Genomic DNA, 16,802 nt, shown 5'->3' on the forward strand with positions numbered 1-16,802 from the left:
TCATCGTCTGTACGCGTAGAAATAAACAAACGCTTAAAAAGAGCTTGATTTGCGTGTGCAGAGTGTTTCTCAGACATGAGGTTTGATCAAACATGTAAAGTGCTCCGACATGGACTGTGGTTCTCTATCCATGGCGCCAGTAGTCAGTTGTGAAAATGTAGAATAAACCAACACGTTTCATTCAATCTCGCGCCTGCATCTCCTCACCACGAAGCAACTCTCGGCTTTAGAGACGTACGACGGCCCGGGTCCGCTTAGGGCGACACCTCGGTATAGTGCAGGCCAGCTACCACGTTCTAGGCACTCCCGCGGCGTACGGAAGCGACCCTCTGTGTGACGCCCCAGCCCGAACCAGGAACCCCAGACCGGGATTCCAACCTTAGCTTGTACTATTTATATCGACCATGCCGTCGCCCCCACAGGCTCTCGCCACCACACAAAACCGCGACGGAACTCACCTTAATGGCTTCGCTGTAAAAACTTTGCACGCCTCTGTAGCTCGTCGCCTCGTAGGGTTAAAGAAATATAGAGCACGCAAGATAGATGATGATTAATGTTTGGCGCAGATTAATATTTTGGGCTGCGTAGTTTACTTAGCCGACTTTTCATGACCCGAAATAGGTGGTTTAGTGAGCGTCGGCGTTTGTTTGTTCATGAAGCATGTCCTAATTTTCAGGCATAATGCTTGGAATACACGCAAGAAACTCGTGCACAAGTAAGGGAATGAAACACAGCGCAGCATCGCCGTTTAGTTTTTGTTTACAATTTTGTGTTTATGCGTCCCGAGCAACGCGAATGGAGATATAAAGTGCAAACTACTCTGCCGTATATAGGGAGGAGCATCAACTACAATATTAATCCAAATAATGGGAAGGTTCTATCGGATTATTTAGTCAAATAAACGGATTTGTGCATTACTTAGGTCAGGCAAAAAAAATGTCATTATATTGTTCATAAATTTTGAAGCAAGCGCAAACCGTGATGTTTCAGTAGTATAGGCGGATTCTTTTAACATCACGTCGAAGACACCCCGCTTGAGTGGACGCCCACCAAACGTGTCAAACCCACAGAGGGGTAATCGTAAGCCCATCTGAGGCGAGGGTATTCAATTGACTTTTCCTGTCGGCTTGAAGAACAGTGCGCGTCGACTTCTTTCATTCCGGTTTCTGTCACACATACACGGCAGGCGACACCTTAGGGCCCATTCCCAATGGGAATTGGGAGAAGCGTGACCCGAATTGGTCGTAAAGCAACCGCTTGCAAGTAGTCGCTTTGGTCTGGAAGCGACTGTTTTGAGTCAGTCCACTCGCTGCTCGGTTCTTCTGACGGGTCACGAAGGTTTTAAATTAATCAGCGGAGCGCTCGCGGGGCGTCTGGTTACGCTGGCACTTATTTTACGTGGTCGTGTGGCGTGGCCAAGTCGCGCTAGATGGCATGAACATCGATCACCGTCGATTAGCTCCTTGCTCGTGGTCGGTCACGTGACCTTTGTCAATCGGCGGTGTGAATGTGCCCTTAGCCGTGAGGCTGTAGCTTGGTCTGAGATTCTCTTCGTCGCTGTTAATCGAGCGAAGTGCGGTGATCGGAGCCGACGCCTGCTTGGTTTTGACTCGCGTGTCCTGAACTTTACCTTAATCGACGGAACGAAAAAAAAAAAGAACTTACAAGAGAGTCAAACACAGTTGCTGTAAGTTAACAGAGGCTCGAAACGTTTAGCGAAACGTTTCAAATTAAACGCAGTGCGAAGACATACATGACACCTGCATGTTTTATTTTATTTACAGGTACGAGCAAGAAATGTAGACGTTCTTCTCCCGTCGCATCGCTTTGGCTTCGCGCGGTAGTGCTCAGGCAACGGTTCCTGCTCTGAAGCGCGTTTTGCAGCATCGCAAATACGTGCCTGCTCCTGCAGGACGATAAGACGCGGATACCGATGCCATGCTACGCGTGGGATCCACGCGACCGGGATCGACTGAACTGGCGAGAAACAGGCCGAGGATACGCACCAAACGCGGAGACGAAGCAAGGGAAAGCGTCTCTTTAATAAAGCAACTATGCGTTTCAAATGGCGCATTTTCTTGCACTGAGGATACATACGTACCGCTTGTTGTTTCAATGCGTGATTTTGTAGAGGACAAAGGCTGTCGTCGGCACATCCTTGACGGAAGTTTAGATGGCTATATAAGCCGATTCCTTATATATATATGTTGTTCTGTTGTTACATATAGGTTGCTGTGGAGAGAATGACTGCTATCCTGTCACGCTGTCACCAAAGTCAGGAGCATTCGCAAAGAAAGCATCGCTTTAAAATGATCAGTTAGTGCATTGATTGATTTCTTACTCGATCACTCGCTCAGACCATAGTCAGCGATCGCGTAGATGGCTAACTCATATTTGATCGCTCCAGAATCACACGCCTCGCCAGCTACATTCCGCAAATAAAGACAGCCGCAGTCGCCTCACCTGCGGCCCTCATAATTTACTGCGCAGTCTCCGTAAGTCAGGTGAATTCGCCTCCAGATTTTGGTGCTTGATAAGCATGTATTGACGAGTTCGTGCTCAACACAGAAACAGCCAACAACTCGCATTTCTACAAAAGTATTGGGATTCACGATGAGACAGATGACAAAGCCGCAATCGGCTATCTTTTTGTTTTCGCGGTTCGAGGTAAAACAAGCACGCCAAACACTCGCGAACTCTGCGAATCTCGGCAACCAGTTGGAGCCGGGAAAATGACAATGCTGCCCGCGTAGCAACTAAATGATGCCGCGAGTCGCACAATGCTCTTCGAGTCGCGTTTGTGGGCAGCCATGCGATAACGAACGCGCTTGCATATTGTGCCAGTGCGTCCAGTGAGCACGGGTTATCGGCTCGTTTGCACGTACTTAACGAAACGCTCGCAGAACAGGCGCGAGAAATTTCCAGACAAAAGCGATTGTTCAGGGGCTCTAACGAGACCGGGAAGCAGCACGATGTCCTCACCGGTGGCGTGCTTAGGTTCGCGCGGCTGCAGTGTGCTTTAGTGTCCCTCTCCTCCTCTGCGCCCTCCTCGCCTTTCGTAAGCCATGTGACCAGAAAACACCCTGCCGCGGAAGGCAATGCTATTCGCTTTGACACTAAACGAAAGTTACCTCCTTTAAGCGAAGAGAGCGTTTGGTTGGGCTGTTGAAACAACCTTGCGGGTTTCCGCCCCCGATTTCGTTGGCGGTTACGTTAATTTGACGTCAAAAGATTGAAAAAAAAAGTCAGGATAGAATGCTCTCACGTTATAGAACGCCTGGTGTATGTACCCTACTTGGTGCCGTTAGCGGACAATGCAAGGGATTTAGGAGGACTGGCGAATACATGTGGCAATGAAGCGACTTAGCGGAATTCGAGATTCGTGATGTTCATTGAAGAGACGAGTAATGATGTCGCGTCAATTCAACATAAAGTCATATCCATAGTCCAGCAATATTAATACCTCGGTGTATGCATAAACGAAGGAAATACTTATTCAAGCGCCCACGAAGATAAGCTGAAAATGAAGGGGCCGCGGAATGCAGCGATAATTAAACCCGGAGCCTGTGTCTGCGATAGACACGAGGCGGTGCGAGGAATTCAGAAAGAAGCAATGCAGACAGCGCTGGCATTCGCAAGCGCCGTTGTATGTTTAAAGTCTAACATTTCGGTGGTGGTCGGAATTTAACCAGTGGTCGGTTAAATTCCGACGTCTGGTTTAACTTGGGCATGTGGCCCAGGTTAAACCAGATTTGCGCCAGTGCAGGGTGACGCGAGTTGAGCTTTTTTTGGAGTCACAGGACATAGCACAATTAGTTTCTACAGAAAGATTTAGCAACATGAATAAAAAGAACCGGGTGGCAGGAGTGCACGAATATGTGTACCCGAAGAGCGTGGACACGGAATGGAGGGAGAAGTTAAAGCTTGTAACGAAGTTCAAGTTAATGAAAAGTCATTAACCTGAAGTCAATTAAACGAAAATGAGAGATACAGAGCCGGTAAACTGAACGCAAAAAAAAGAAACGAAAGAAAATCTAACTCAAGGAAAATTTAGTAATCCCGCTGGAAAAGAGTTAGCAAAAGAAATCCACACGACCCATCAAAGGTAGGAGCTGACTGTCAGAGGCCAGAAACGTAGTGTAGCAAAGAGAGAGACAGCAAGGATAGGAAAGGGCAGGGAGATCAACCGGAAAAGCACCCGGTTTGCTACCCTACACGGGGGCTGGGAGAACGGGGAAATATTGGCAATATAATGAGGCATGTGGCTGCTGCAGCAAAGGTCGCGAGACGACTTAGCCCATTTTAATGGATGCCAGGATATTTCACGTTGCAATGACTGTAGGCAGCGGCCTCCTTCCAGAAGTGCTTGGGTTAAAAGCGGAGCGAAGCATTACGGAATCAGGGTGTAGACGAGCCGTATGTAAAAATACTGAAAGATATCTATTGCGACTCCACAGCCACCGTAGTCCTCCATAAAGAAAGCAACAAAATTCCAATAAAGAAAGGCGCCAGGCAGGGAGATACGATCTCTCCAATGGTATTCACAGCGTGTTTACAGGAGGTGTTCAGGGACCTGGATTGGGGAGAATTGGGGATAAAAGTTAATGGAGGATACCTTAGTAACTTGCGATTCGCTGATGATATTGCCTTGCTTAGTAACTCATGGGACCAATTGGAATGCATGATCACTGACCTGGAGAGGCAAAGCAGAAGAGTGGGTCTAAAAATTAATCTGCAGAAAACTAAAGTAATCTTTAACAGTCTCGGAAGAGAACAGCAGTTTACGATATGTAGCGAGGTACTGGAAGTGGTAAGGGAATACATCTACTTACGGTAGGTTGTGACCGCGGATCGGGATCATGAGACGGAAATAATCAGAAGAATAAGAATGGGCTGGGGTGCGTTTTGCAGGCATTCTCAAATCATGAACAGCAGGTTGCCATTATCCTCCAAGAGAAAAGTGTATAATAGCTGTGTCTTACCAGCACTCACCTACGGGGCAGAAACCTGGAGGCTTACGAAAAGGGTTCTTCTTAAATTGAGGACGACGCAACGAGCTATGGAAAGAAGAATGATGGGTGTAACGTTAAGGGATAAGAAAAGAGCAGATTGGGTGAGGGAACAAACGCGAGTTAATGACATCTTAGTTGAAATGAAGAAAAAGAAATGGGCATGCGCAGGACATGTAATGAGGAGGGAAGATAACCGATGGTCATTAAGGGTTACGGACTGGATTCCAAGGGAAGGGAAGCTTAGCAGGGGGCGGTAGAAAGTTAGGTGGGCAGATGAGATTAAGAAGTTTGCAGGGACGACATGGCCACAATTAGTACATGACCGGGGTAGTTGGAGAAGTATGGGAGAGGCCTTTGCCCTGCAGTAGGCGTAACCAGGCTGATGATGATGATGACGATGATGATGATGAAGCATTAGCTTATCAGCGGTCGAGATAAGTGAGAAACGTTTAGAGCATTAGCAGAAAACGCTATATGTGGATGCCACGCGTTGTGGCAATCAGGAAAACGAGGTTTTCAGTGGTGTTAGCGAAGAACTCTGACCTTTTTTTGCAACTTCTGCAACTGGGAGCACTACTTGCATGACAGACGTTCAGTAGCATTGAAAACAGCAAAAAAAAAAAAAAAAGAGAAGACCAATACATTTGGTGAATATTGTTGATAGAACCTTTATTAAGCATATTTGACTAGTTCCGTGATACGTCCCTGCTATTATTCAAGCTACTTCGGGCCAGATAGACAGCAGTCGACAAATTTTTTGTTGGGACACGCAGCGCAGGGCCTTTGTAATGTGAAGTCTGAATAAACCAAACAGCAGCTGTTTATTATCGGAGGCATTTTTTAACCTATGTCAACGATATTGTTATGTTTCTGACTGTCTTTATTGTCGCGTTCATGTACGTATGTACAAAGAATACAGTACGAAAAGAGAAACCTAAAACCGTATGCTGCGGGTACACCACCCTTTTCAGCGCAGAAAATTCAGTTTGTTTGTGTGTCCCGCCAACATGCTGTGAGATGAAATCGAAGCACGAACCAAAACATTGCAATGGTGGGAGTCAAATTCAAAACGTTCATTTTTCTCGGTGGTAACGCAAATTACTTCGATTAAAATTTCCGTGCCGCAAGTTGTCATGCTTCTCATTTATATCTGATTTTTTTGTGTATTTCTTGCAGGGACAACCTTTTATCCATTTCTAAACATAAGCCCAAATAGCATTTTTGCTACAGTGTGGCTTTTATTATTTTATAGTCTGTGCGCAGCACATTGGCGAAAATAAAATATTTAGGAATTGTACGTTTTAGGGACAGTTCTATAAAAATAATTCCAGGTTTCCTTCCATGACCGTGTTTTGTGAAAAATTTCCCCATAACGCTATTATTTACGCATTTTCACCTCGGTGTTAAGGATTAGAGAACATAAAAGAATTTTGTGAAACTGCTTTAGAATGAAATCACAATGTTCGGACAACGCAAAATCCCAAGATTGAAATGTTGCGCGAAATGGGCAATTTTTGGCAAATTTTTGTTTCCCACCTGGTTTTCCACCACGTCGTGAAGTTTAAATGGCCCTCACGGATGCAAAAAAATTTTTATGCTCAGAATATTTTGGGAAAGTATTACGCAAGTAATGCTTACGTGCGTGTAACAGTTTTGTCGTTTTTTGAAACAAAATGTATATTGCTCGAGATAACGCTGAGCTGTGGAAAAACTTGTATAGGACACACGGAGCAGTGCTTCAGGGACAGAGCTCGTCAGCGCAGCAGTAACGTGAAGAATGGCAGTGAAAGTCCTTTACCGGGACATTGCAACAAGTGTCCATGCAATCCCATATTTGAAAAGACAAAATTCATAGCGAAAGAAAAAAATTCGCGGTTCCGCCGAAAGGCGAAGCACCGATTCCGATAGCAAATTAGTGGATAGCTGTACGAAGTAAGGATAGTAGAAAGCGTTGTCTTTGTGTGTCTGCTTCTTCCTAAGTCCTTGTTCAGTCGCGCTTACTCATTTTATCATGTATTCAAACCAACTAGCCCGTCAAAGTGTTTGAACTAAATTAACCAGCACGGTGTCACGCGCACACAGGTAAACATGAATACACATCGGTCGATGACAGCGGGAACTGTCTGTGAAAACGCTGGAATTAGGAATCCCGGCAGCAGCGGCGAGCGAATTGACCTCCGTGCATATGTCGCTTCAACGCGTACGAAACGTCCAAAGCACAGCGTATCCGAAGCTACCAGCACTACGCGCACTATGCAAACATCGCAGATCGCTTTGAAGATGAGGCCCGCGCGGGCGCGCATTTCAGCCACGTCGCAGACCGCTTTCAAATTAAATTAAATTATGGGGTTTCGCGTGCCAAAACCACTTTCTGATTATGAGGCACGCCGCAGTTGAGGACAGTAAAAATTTTGTCCACCTAGGGTTCTTTAACATGCTCCTAAATCTAAGTACCCGGGTTTTTTCGCATTTTGCCTCCATCGAAATGCGGCCGTCGCGGCCGGGATTCGATCCCGCGATCTCGTGCTCAGCAGCCCAACACACTAGCCACTGAGCAACCATGGCGGGTACCGCTTTCAAGACACACGAGCGCCGGCAACGATTTCCTACGGCGTCCACCAAAGGCGTCTACTAAGGCGTCCGTGATTCGCGTGGTCAACGCCGTAGTAGACGCCGCGGTTGTCTCCACTCTGTACGGAGCGGCGGGCGAGGAGGACATCGAGGCACCGTAGCAGCCGCCGGGGAAGAACGCCCATCCTCCCTCCCCTCACCCCCGGCCTCGCGCGCCACAGGAGAGAGCACGCATCCGGGCCGCGTTCCTCGCTCGCGCACGCGAGACTGAACCGTGTTCGCCGGCTCACCCTCACACGCTTTCACTCACACGGAACCTCACGGCGACGGCGATGACAGAAATGCGCCTGGAGTGTCCATATAATTGCTATCGCAAGAAAAGAGGGAAAGAGAAATAACAGAAGCACATCAAATTCGAAAGCAAGGGGATAAATGTGTAAGTGCTCCCTTTCTTGCTTTCTCGGAAAAAAGAAATAGCTCTTTTGTGCATGAAATATTATGATGTCGCTGATTTTTCTGACTTATATTTCACTGATGTTCGCATGCCTATGCTGGAAAACGTATAAAATGGCTGGAGAACTTCAAATACGACTTCGAGGTGGCAATCAGTGCTTTTCTGTGGTATTTGTTTCATCGTGTCCTTGTTTTACTCGTGCTGTTTAACCTCAGTTCTTATTGTGAACCAACTAGCCCCCATCAAGACCATACTAATGATATCCATACTATGGTACATACGAACAACGGAATATCCGGCAAGAAGCATGTCCGCTGGCTGATTATGATGATGATTTTCATACTATGGCATGTACCCACAACGAAGGATCTGACAAAACGGGCCGCTTACATATTCTGCCTTACGCCAACTCGCTTTTTGAGATGATCGACGCGTGCCGATGACGATTTCCATACAATTGCGCATGCCCAGAAAGGTGCAGTTCGCCAAGAAGCGTGTGGTACAGTGGTACATGCCCACGACGGGGGATTGGCCAAGAAGCGGGAGGTGACATATGGTGCCAATGCCAGCAAGGCCTTTGAAATGACTGTCTCGTGCTGGTGATGATTATGATTTACCTACTAGGGCACATGCCCACAGCGAGGGAGCGGCCAAGAAGGGACCGGTATTCTTCAAATAGATGAGAAGCAACGAAAAGAAATCGGAAAGAAAAGCCTATATAAGAGCTGTCACATTGCTTAGCACGGCTATGCCAGAGCACACGCGCGCGTCAGTTACCTTTACGCCAGACACGTAGAAATGATGATGGGTAAATTTATAGTATTTCATTGATCGCTTCGCGAAAATTTCGTCTCACATACATTCCAACATGTGCGCTGGATCTGCATAATTTTTTTTTTGTGCGGTTGCGTTGGAGATAATTGACGTGATGATTCCAGCCCGTTGAGAAATTCGTTGCTCTGCGAATAAGGACGCCGATTATCCTGCGCTTTGTATATGCAGGTGCGATGCGTCGCAGCTGGTAAGCGCGACCGAGGTCTTGCACTACGCGGCGCTTAATCGGCACCGTCAATACAGACATGCACGTGCTAGAGCTGTGAGCACGGTCAAGACGGTACTGTAGGATAGCGTACCGTTGTTACAGAGCTACATTTTGAGTTCGCCCCGCGATAGCGGCATGGAGGCAAATGAAGCGCGAGTGCGATTTTCGATTTTGATGGGAGGTCGCCACTCGTATTTGTACAAGCAATATGACGGCTATGTGTGTTGTGTGTGTAGTATTCAATTTTTTTTTTGGATAGACCCGTACAAATGTCGCTCGCGATGACCGCGAAGCTAGAACAAACCTGCGAGAAGCGACGTACCTGGAGAGTTTCCGCGCACTTCGTGATTATTGACGGGCGGCAACGAGCATTTCTTTCGCCGGGCGCGACGAGCGACCGTATGTGAACGAGCTCGCTTAATTCGTCGCGGACTATCGCGCGACTCGTCGCGCGATATAGTTTCCCGATGTGAACGCTCCTTAATAGTTGAAGTTCACCGGTTCGAGGGCAAACGGGACTGCTACCGCCCAACACCAACCACGAAAGTGGGCGAAAGAGCCAACGAAAGCTATTGGCTTTTAAAAATTAAGTGAGTTATGGTGCAAAGTTAGCGGAGTGCAATGTGAATAAAAAGCTTTGCTAAAAGCCTAAAAACTTGGATAAGTTGCTCAGAGACTGCAGTATACGCACAAAGCCGTCCTGTTTCTTATATTTCGTCCTTCCCAGGCTGGCAGAAGGATAAGAAGTAATGAGAGTAGTGGACAGTAATGGGCACCGACAGGCGTATCATTTACTGTGTGGACATGCTTTTAGTAATTGTGCGTACGTAGCACATGCGCTGTGTCCTGCACCTATAACTTTTTTTTAAAGATTTGTAAGGGCTTTCTGGTATATGTCACCGTTCTCAAGGAGAAAAATTTGCGTCCTTTCATGACTTATTTTCCGGGGTCTCAAGGCACGCACACACACAATGTGCCACAAGTGAGTCAAGTCACTCCGGTCGTTAACACTCGAAAGCATGTAAACGCTAGGGACGCTTAGTAACGCCGACTTCTTTCTTGCGGCGCGTGGTTCAGCGTGGGAGCAGTTTCTGCGTGTTCCAGGTTGTCAGACGAAGAAAGGGCCTCCGCGTCGTCGTCGCCGTCGTCGTCGCCGTCGTCGTCGATCGAGACAACGGACGTTACCTTTTCTCCCACAACGTTTCTCGCCGTCTCGAGCAGCTTACCGCGGTCACCGAGGACGTCCGTGCCGTTCAGGCTGCCGTTGTAGTTGCCCGCGGGCGAGTGACCGCTGACGACGGTGAGCTGGGCGTCGCTGCCGTGTCCGGCAAAGATGGCCGCCCCGAGGATGGTCAGAAGCGAGGCCACCACCACGAAAATGCTCGCGCCGTAGACGAGGTTGGAGTGTCGTTCGTGGGTCAGCTCGGATTGCTGCCGCATTCGGGCGTCCCTGACGGCCAGCGCCTTGTTGAACTGGACCGGGTCGATGCGGGCGGGCTCTTTGGCCGGAGACAAGCGACTCTGCCGAGGACCCGCCATGATGGGCGAGACGACGGCGGGAACGCCGCCGCCGCGAGCTGCGGCAACGGTGGCCGACGCCGGAAGCAACTCGGGTTGGTGGTCCACGTCCAGCAATGCGTCCAGGTTCGTCATGGTCGAGTCGTACGCCGGCGGCGGACGCTGCTGCGCAGGCGTCGACCGAACTCCCGGCGACGGTTTGACCGACGCTGTCGGGGCCGACGGAATCGTGGGTTTGTGGGTGGCAGCCATTCCCTTGCCTGAGAGGTTCGGTGTTACCGGGTGTTTGCACTTGTAAAGCGCTTGGTGAGCGAATAACGGTGGTTTCGCGAGGTCAGCTGGATGCGGACGGAACCTGGATCGGCGGTGGTTGTTCTTCTTCTCCGTCTTCCGCATTCACTGACGGCCTCACGTGAACGAGGCCGTGGCTTTGTCGCTGCGAGCGTAGTCGTTAATATATGGCTAATTATGGTAAACAAATGCATTTGCAGTGAAAAAGAAAGAAAAGTAAAGCAACTAAAACGGCCTCATATGAATGCACTGACACACATTTCGGAGACTTATTAAGTGCCGTCTTACCTCGAACACAGGAAGGAAGAAGAAGCTTTTACTCCAGGTGAGAAAAATACATGTAAATGTAATATTCAAATACCCAGAATTGAAACGACCCGGCCATACATGGGTAACAATTCATGAAGAAAATTGAAATAACAAGGCAGTAAAGATGATGTAAAAATTAAATATTATTCTCGCGTTTTACGTCTCGCGAAACAACAATGTGTTTATGAACTACGCCATAGCAGGGGACTGTTCATTGATTGTGAGCAACTGGGACTCTTGAACGCAAATCTATACCTATGTACATACACGAGCTTATCCCACGCCCATCGGAATGCGGTCGCCGCGGCGAGGATCGAACCCGTGATCATGAGATGAGCAGCGCAACGTCACAGCCACTGAGCTACAGTGGCCAGTGAGGTGCGAAAACGGCAAGCACAGCTAGCTCATGGGAATCGGGGAGCTTGCTGGGCCTGGAGGTGCCATGCTTGGTATTTCTCACGGGTAGCGTTAAAACCAGCCTGCGGCGACACGTTTCCGGTTCGGTCTACACGGCGCTTTTGGCTTACACATATACCGCTTATACGGCGCTTGCAGTTGGTGAAGGGGTGGCCAAGGAGGTTGCCTTTCGTCACCCTGACGGCGCTATCGCTCGTGTGCGGGATGTTGACATCGAGCACCCATGGCTGGACCTTGTGCAAGACTCGAATGAAGGCTCCCCAACCAGCTATTCCAAAATGCGCATTAAGAATATCATCTATGGCGTCAGGAGAAATGGGCCGCGCCAGTGGCATAATGCAATCCAGCTTAAAGCATACACGTCTACACCGACTGGACCCATCCCTTCGACTTGGACCCCCATCTGGACTCTCTCGACTAGAAACAGCAGTACTTTGCCGACTGTGGCTTGGTGTCGCCTACACAAGATCCTTCGCCTTCCGAGTCGGTATGGACGACAGCGCGGCTTGCAGACACTGCGGCGGCGAGGAGACCATCGAACACGTGCTCTGCCACTGTCCTCAATACAGCGCGCACCGGCTGTCACTAGCGACCACGTTGGCACGCCTTGACGACAGGCCACTTTCAGAACAGTCAGTATTGCAATGCCGACGTGAACTGTCGTCGCAGCAAAAGTTGGTCAAGGCTTTGTTGACTTTTCTACGTGACAGTGGCCTATTAGAAAGAGTATAATGACCCCATTTCATCCCTTTTCATATTTTTTTCTCACGCTTTTATTTTTGTCACGCTCTTCTTTCCGTCTTTACTTCCCCTTTCCCTTCCCCTAGTGCAGGGTAGCAAACCGGAGGTTTTAAGTCTGGTTAACCTCCCTGCCTTTCTCTCATTTGCATCTCTCTCTCCTCCGAGACCTCCAAAACCTGCTCTTGCATCGAGAATCTCTGAGGACACGAAGCGCATATTGCGTTCTCACATTTGCTTTTTTCATAAACGGTGTCCACGTCAAACATTCGTTCGGACAACGTTTTGTGCTACGTTGAGGTCGCACTTGCACCACCCACTTTTACGCTTCTTCATGAATGAATATAAGAATGAAGATGTGAGCTGTCTGTACGCTAAGGTCACACGTTTAGTTTGCCGTGCAGAATTGCGATACGTGATCCTAAGGTCACCCTAGTGAATAGATTTGTATCCAAGCACTTTTGCTACTGGAGCTCAAGAAAAGCGTGGGTTTGGCGTCTTCCGAATGATTGTATTTTGTTCATGCGACTTACAGAGAAATGTGTGCTGACTGTTATGCAGGTGTCGATAATGTAGCGTACGCGACATAAATCTATATAACCTGCGCAGTTTCGCTAGGTTTAAATAAGCACATGACAACAATAAGCTTAGCAGCTAAATGCTCAGCACCGAGTGCCTTGTGTCTACGCTAATGACTTTTTTATTTTTTTATTTTCCGATGGAAAATTGCAGTCAATGGCGAGCTATGCAGACATCATCAGCCGTATGGATTAGAGCAAAGCTTAACTCCGGTAGACTTTAGGAAACGGTGTAATTGCATTACACGAGCGGTTATTTCATAGCCGTGTGTATGATATACCCCAAGATGGGTGTGCGCAGGGTTGTTACGACGCGGGGTGTGGGGTGGGGGCAAATAAAAAAAATTGTGTTTGCGGGAGCACTGTGTTTTTATACAGCGGGTTTCGTGCCAACTTGTTTAGTGTATAGTTGCAAAGAGAATCCAGGCATGCACGTGATCGGTAATCCCATTCCAGAAGAATCCAAATGAACCAATAAATATGGCTGCGCAATTTGGTCAGGCAGTCTGAGCAAGCCTCTATAATTTAAAGCCTAGGTATCAGGCAGATATTTCAGCACAGGGAACCTCACTGCCGCCTTGTATGATCGTTTTTTGTATTTATTGCACCCACTCCGCGTAATTATATGTCCTTGGAATTGATCCTCATCACTTGTATTTGAAAGAACGGCCAAAAAAGCAATGAAGGACGCGGGCAGCTTAAAAAAATAGACGTTATTTGTAGTCGCACAATCGTGACAAAGTCCATGCAATCTCTCAGCTAACTCTAAAAGCCCATGCCAAGACCATCGACGCATTATAAGGCTCTAAATAAGGAAATATTTATTTATTTGTTGCAATATTTATTTAAGAACGTGTCAACCGTAGCTCCCGAGCCTATCAGTATATACCATAGCGACCACAAGGCCGTTGTCACAACTACTACGACCAAATAATATTTACCCAGCGATCAATAATAAATGAGTTCGCACCTTTGTTGAAATTACTGTCTCACCTCTATGTCGTGTGCTATACAGTTTCGCCCGTCATCCACCTTTTATATATATATATATATATATATATATATATATATATATATATATATATATATATAAGCATGTGTTCATAAGCTGGAGAACCTGGATGATTACAGCTACTGGCTAAACACACACATTTCCTGATAGAACGAAATTATCATTGGTCTAGACAGGCAACTCCTCCTTTGAACGGCGTGCCGCTCAGTTTCGGTCATTCTTACGACAAATTTAACAATGTATTGAGAAGCGGGTTTTGGTTGTCACCTACTAGGAACTCTCGCCTATGCGTCGTACATAGTCGCTGTCACGAGTCTCGCGCTCAGTTTAGCAACGTCTCCTGCGCACCGTCGCCGCAGGCGACGATGGCGGTGCCGTTACGAAATCGTCGCGTTTTCTCTCGGGCCTTCTCTTTGCCCGAAGAACAGCAGAGAAGGCAGGAACAGCAGGAGAAGGCTAACGGCGTAGCCTGCGACGGACGTTCCCCGATCGCCAGGCTTCGATGCAATCTCAGCCACTAGGTCGTGAGCCGAAGCGTTCAATCAACTACGCGCGTGCCTACCACTTTCCGTTATCTCGAAATATCGCGGACGGTGTGTTGTGTGTCGGTGTCGCTCGGGAAGATCAAGGACGCCTTCGGGAGTGGCGACGAAGGTGCGGTTCCGTGCAGGGGGTGTGATAAGCGCTGGCGAAAGCGAGATCAAACTGGATCTCGTCGACTTAAAGCGCAATGGAGCAACGAGATTCGATAGCAACCACGGCGTAAACTTCTTGTTTACAATCCGAATCAAACGCCCTAAGGCAAGGGCGCAGTTGGTGACTAATATGCACGTCGTTTCGGCTCAATTTGATTATGCGGCTTTATACATTTCCTAAGTTACAGCTCAGCTGTTAGAGACACCGTAATGGGTGGCTTCAGATTAAAATTTAGCATATGGGGTAGTCCGTCACTGGACTACCACGAAAAGCCACTGCTGCTGGCGTAGAAATACAAGCTGCGACATTATCCTCCTGTGCTTGTGTCACATTGACGTAAATGTTGCTTTTCTGTACATGGGACTGGTTTCATCAACTCTCCGACTCGGTTTGAAGTGATGCCGGAGGCCACTCATGATTGTAGCCGCAGGAATTTCGGCTGCTCCCAGACAAATCGAAGAAACAAGGGACCACAGTCCTGTCCAACCCCGCGCGCGCTCCAGGGTCGATAGTAACAGCACCTCCGATTGCGTTGGGTTGGAGCGCGGGGTTGAAAAATCAAACAGGCGGGTGTCTTCTGAGCCCTGGAGTTTGAGTAGCCATATACAGAGCGTGCTGCCGGAGCGCTCTAGAGGGCTCGAAAGCCAGCAGTGTATCATGCATTAGTTGAAAGTCTCCGCACATTTCGCTGACCAGTGATAATGTAGTTAGAATCCATGCCCCAGGTTAAATGTTCTCCCAGGCAACCTTTCCTTATATACCTGACGCTGTTGTTATTGTTTGACATGTACCTGGAATCTTTGCTCTAAATTCTCATTTCGCTCTCGTAGTTGATATTTTGATATAACTTGATATAAAAATGTTTTCCGGTGTGCAAAAAAAAATTTTTTTTTTGCCTTAGTATTAATGGATCCTGATATTCCTTTACATAATCTGACCTGTGCCGTTTTATTTTCTGCTACGCGTTTTTTTTTAGCTCTGCATGCTGCTAGCTTAAATTGCTTTGTATAGAGGGCAATATGGACCGCCGTCAAGCTGTTCTTAAGGAAAGCTTGGGCACCCAGCCTTCTACATCTTTCTTGATGCAGAGAAAATGCCGTTTTACTGTTTATTATGTCCCATTTCTATACGTCTATTGCCTTCCGGCTATGGGTCCAACTTCGTTTTCCCAACTTGCTTATACACAGCCTCGCTATGATGACGACCGCTACGTTCCTATCATTGTAAACAGTCTGCCAACCCTTAACCGATAACTGTAATTCATTCTTGCGCTGACAGGGACAATTACGGAACGCTCTAAAACGATCAGTCAAAGATGCCCTTGTTGTAGGCTCTGCACACTGCCGGAGGTCAACGTGTTATAGCGTGTAAAAAAAAAAAAAAATATCTCGCCAAACGCCGAGTAGCTACCCGTGTCACCGCCGCCACCGCAACTATAAAGGACGTCCCCACCTTCTCACTTCTCGTTCTGCAACCCTACCACTCCCGCGGCGCTTCCTTATCCGGGCGAGCCCGCGACGTAACAGAAACAAACCAATAAGCGGGCCGCACATAAAAACGCTAAGCAGGATGCATAAAAAATGACGCAAGAAAGGGAGGAACGGGTCGGGGGGGGGGGGGGGATGCGGTTTCAGGCACGCGTTCGCGCACGGTGAATACACGCGGCGCGCGGGGTCGTGGCACGCGAGGGAAAGCAGGCCGGCGTGTCAAGATCGCTGCTCCGATATTTCCGGTATACAAGCCGCGAGCGTCGCCAGCGCGGCGCGGCGCAAGGAAAAACAGGCCGCACGTTGCGGCAAGCATCCCTTCTCTCCCCACGCCGCTTCCTTCTCTCCGCGCTGTCGCTCAACGGCGGCCCGATTTAGAGCGGCTGGCATGAGACCAGCCCTGTTGCCAAATACAGCTGATCGCCGCCACCGCTGCCGCGAAGGCGCCAGCCAAAGAGCGCAGTAGTATACGCGTTCCCTCGTCAGCTGGGCTCTTGTAACGCACGCTTGGCAGCGGTACTGCACTTACCACTGTGCGATTAAATTGCGGGGTGTGACGGCCTGAAACAGCACCGCGTTTTACGAGAGACCCCACTGTAGAGTGTTAGGCAATTACTTTGACCACCTGGGGTTACCTAACGCGTAACAAAAAAGCAGGTTGCACGTGCGTTCGTGCC

Source organism: Dermacentor andersoni, chromosome 8 (genome assembly GCF_023375885.2).
Source record: "Dermacentor andersoni chromosome 8, qqDerAnde1_hic_scaffold, whole genome shotgun sequence".
Classification (NCBI taxonomy): domain Eukaryota; kingdom Metazoa; phylum Arthropoda; class Arachnida; order Ixodida; family Ixodidae; genus Dermacentor; species Dermacentor andersoni.